General features: G+C 56.6%; 1 long non-coding RNA gene across 1 annotated transcript in view; it reads left to right on the top strand.

The window, feature by feature from the left end:
• The window catches only part of LOC125911936 (uncharacterized), a 4,796-nt gene extending 1,179 nt beyond the window's left edge, over positions 1-3,617 (top strand). Inside the window, exons 2-3 of the long non-coding RNA XR_007454514.1 lie at positions 3,196-3,429; positions 3,529-3,617. This is a non-coding gene — a long non-coding RNA (uncharacterized LOC125911936). The remainder of the gene's footprint in view (positions 1-3,195; positions 3,430-3,528) is intronic.
• The last annotated feature ends 505 nt before the right edge of the window (positions 3,618-4,122 follow it).

Here is a 4,122-nt window from a genome sequence, read left to right on the forward strand (position 1 = left end):
AGGAAGGAAGGAAGGAAGGAAGGGAAGAAGGAAGGAGGGAGGGAGGAAGGGAAGGAAGGAGGAAGGGGAGGGGAAGGGGGGAGGGAAGGAAGAAGGGATGGAGGGAGAGAGGAAAGAAGGAAAGAAGGAGGGAGGGAGGGAGGAAGGAAGGAAGGAGGGGAGGGAGGTAGGAAGGAAGGAAAGAAGGAAGGAAGGAAGGAAGGAAGGAAGGAGGGAAAGGCAGGAAGTTGGCTGGTTTCCCTCCATCCACCTTTTTCCACTCTGGACGTGTTTGAGGCTCAGCCCCCACCCCACTCCAGATCAGCCTCTCTGATGATCAGATATTCCAATAGCCGCCTTCTGCTCGATAAGCTCCTCCAGATAACCCCTTTCCCTTGTAATTGAGTTTAAATATTGATCCACCCAATCAAGGCAGGTTAATATACAACCCAGCTGAGCTCTGGAAACCTCCTAGTCACCAGGCTCCCTTCCCTGGAGTAAAGGGATGAGGGGCTGGGGCGGGGAGGCACGGGGCCACCGCCTTCCCTGGAAAGCAAGTGTGGCCCCGGGGCTTACACTGGGGAGTATCTAATCCCGGCTCTACCCAGACGGGCCGAGTGTCCCTGGCAAGTCCGAGGACTCTCCCCTGGCCTCCATGCCGGCGCCCGCAGCACAGAAGCCCCAGTAACTGCCCTTCCCTGCTGAGGACCGAGGACAGAGGTGCTTTGGGAAGTGTAAACTGCTCTGGCCACCGAAGGAGGCAGAGGCGAAGCCAACTCTCCATCGCCGTCCTCCGCTGGGAGAATATGTCCACACACCCCCCTGGGGATTCTGTGTTACGGGCCCTTGGCTGACTCCCTCGGGCTCCTGGAAGTTTGGTCCTCGGGAGTCAGTCTCCTACAGCCTACCCTGTTGTGACACACTCCCGGTGGAATCTCCAGCCTGCATGACAGAGGCCCAGACACCGGGCACCCCCACCCCCACCGCTGGCTTCGTCTGGTCTCCCATGTGGGCTGCCACAGTCAAGGACGTGCGGGCAGCCGCAGCTCAGGACCTCGGGCTCAGGGCTGCTGGGTGTGGCCGCCGTGCCTGGCCCAGAGTGCACAGTGGGGTCGGGGAGCCAGCAGCCTGCACCCGGGAGGCCCCGCTGCCTCCCCCGAAGGCCGAATCAACAGGTTGCAGGACCAAAATCATCTTCTTTTACGGTAGGACAGGAGGGTCCCACGGCTGACTGACGGCACCCCTCAAGGCTCTAGACGACCTTCCCATCAGCTGACCCTAACCTTCCCCAGTCCCCCTGACCCCACCACCCACCCTTAGCTCACACCTGGGTCTGCATCTCGAATGACTCATTTCCCCTCCTGGATGTTTCTTCAAGAGAGCAAGTTCCTCCAGGCCGTGGTTCTCCAAGCACAGTCCTCTGCCCGCCAACAGCCCGCTTCTGGGAGCCCGTTAGATACGCACATTCTCAGACCCCAGCTCAAACCTCCCGTAGGTTCCAGAGATGGGCGTGGGGCCCAACAGTCTGTTAAACTCTGGGTGATTCTGATGCTGTTTGAGGACCACAGCGGCTCATCCCGATGCCTGAAAATGGGGCTTCTAGCGGGACTCATCCTGGAAGCTTCATGCCCACTGCACGGCCATCAGAATGTTTGCTGGAAACAGACCAGCTTCCGGCGTGGCTCTGCGTGGGAAGGCAGCTGGGCCACAGGCTGTGCCGCAGGACGTTTTCTGACCAGTCTCCATCTATTTCTACTCCGGCCCTCCATGATGTCATTCTCCTTTGGATCCTGGAAAACACCCAGCTGTTTCCCCCTCCCCCCCACCCCGGGAAGCTGCTCCTGGGTTCTGTTGGGAACCTTCTTCTGTGTGACCCGGCTCATTCTCACGGCTTCCCACGCATGGTCTCAAGGCAGGTGACATTTCCGGGTCACAGATGAGAAGATCGGTTTGGGGAAGTTGAGGAGCTTGCTCTCCATCATGTAACCCCACGGTGCCACGCCACCATCAGCCCTCCGCCATGCACACCCTGTGCACAGAGAAGCCGGGAGAAGGGGACTTTACCAGAGTGTGGCGGGGAGCGGAATGGTGACCCCTGGGTTTGGGAGGCAGGAGGCTCCGACGGGCAGCAGCCCCGGGGCAGTGCGGGGTTAAGGACACAGCACATGTACATGATTGCATGGAGCCCTGGGGGACAGGTGAGCTTGGGAGAGGTGTTGGCCCGGCGTGGAGAAATGAGAACCCCCGTTTGCTGCAGGCGGGAATATAAAGTGTGGAGCCACCGTGGGCACAGTAGGACCACAAGACCGGCAAATCCACCTCTGGTGTCTATCCAGAAGCCGAGGCAGAGACTCAAACGGACACCTGCCTGCCTGTGTCCACAGTGGCATGATTCATGAATGGCCAACAGGTGGCAGCAGCCCAGGTGCCCACGGACGGCCGAAGGGATCAACACAACGTGGCGTGTACATATGGCGGAGTATTATCCAGCCTTAAAAAAGGGAAGCCTGTTTCGGGGCGCCTGGGGGGCTCAGTCAGTTGAGCGTCCGACTTCGGCTCGGGTCATGATCTCCAGTTCTTGAGTTCGAGCCCCGCGTCGGGCTCTGTGCTGACAGCTCGGAGCCTGGAGCCTGCTTCGGAGTGTGTCTCCCTCTCTCTCTGCCCCTCCCCTGCTCGTGCTCTGTCTCTGTCTCAAAAATAAACATTCAAAAATAAAAATTTTTAAAATAATGAATTAAAAAAAAAAAAAGGAAACCTGTCTCGTGCTGCAATGTGGATGGACCTTGAAGATACTATGCAGGAGTGAAATAAGCCAGTCACGAGGGACAAATAAATACTATATGATTCTACTCGCGTGCAGTACCTGGAACAGTCACAGTCATAGGGACAAAGTGGAACAGTGGTTACAGGGCGCTGCGTGGGGGAAAGGGTACAGTTTCAATTGAGGAAGATGAAACGGTCCTTGGAGTTGGAAGGTGGGGGTGGTCGTACTTGATGCGACTGACCTGTGCACTTCAAAATGGTTAAGATGGCAAATTTCGTGCTATTCTGCATTTGACCACAATTTTAAAAGAGAGAAAGAGACCGCAGGCCTGAGCCACAGGGGTTTCTTACAAATGAGTTTTATTTGCATTCTGACCCAAGCACAGATCCCACAGGCAGATTTCTCACCTGCACAATGGTTCAGTAACAAGTGCAAAATATGCTTTATTCCAGGTACAAAAAACAATGTGGCAGTATGACAACTTCCGACTCGATGCCCACCTCCCCACGACCCATCACACCCACTTGACCCATCCAAAGCCCACACCACCCCAATAGACTCCCGCCACCTTTGGGAAAGGGTCACCCGATCTGGAGAACGCTGGGGAAGTTACATCTTAAGAAAGAATCACATTACATACAGGAACATTCAAGGACACAGTCACCAAGTTTTTACCCAGCGTAAAGGTAATAAAAGGGGAGGGCTGGGGGGGGGAGGGGGCACACAAAACAATCCCCCCTTCTCTTGTAACAACCAAGCCCTGCAAATGTTTCCCCACCATTCAGAATGCACCAAGCCCGGTGATGCAGTCTCAGGATGAAAGCTAGCGCTGGGGAAGGAGCTAGCCCCCCATATCTGGCGTGAGAACGTGGGGTGTGGATGTGGGACCCAGACTCGGATTCTCATCCTGGCTCAGTCCACCAGCAGCTGTAGGACCCTGGGCCGGCATCTGATCTGTCTTGATTTCCTCACCTGCAAAGCTGGGTCACAGTGGCCTCAGAGCAGAGTGGGAAGGATGGAAAGGGACAATGGCAAGAGTGGTGAGCTCGACACCTGACCCAGGAGAGACCAGCCAGCATCTGCCACTACTGTGTTGGCATTGCTGCTAACGGGAGGCTGAATGCAGCGTCTGGTCGCTGCACCTGGAGTGAGAAGCAAGGGGCCCACAAAGACCGGAGTCACCCCCCAGGAAGACGGACCCCAGCATGTGGGACTCGGCCCATAAGGTTAGCTGTTGGCCGCACTCCAGCTTCTCCTGGGGGCAGAACCAGAAGTCCAGGCCCATAGAACCCTTCCTCGGAGCCAGACAGTGGCCTCTCACTGTCACCAAGCTGAGGCTCCCACAAGCGGTTCCCTCGGTTTGAAAAAGAGCAGAACGT

The sequence above is a fragment of the Panthera uncia genome (assembly GCF_023721935.1).
Source record: "Panthera uncia isolate 11264 chromosome C1 unlocalized genomic scaffold, Puncia_PCG_1.0 HiC_scaffold_3, whole genome shotgun sequence".
Classification (NCBI taxonomy): domain Eukaryota; kingdom Metazoa; phylum Chordata; class Mammalia; order Carnivora; family Felidae; genus Panthera; species Panthera uncia.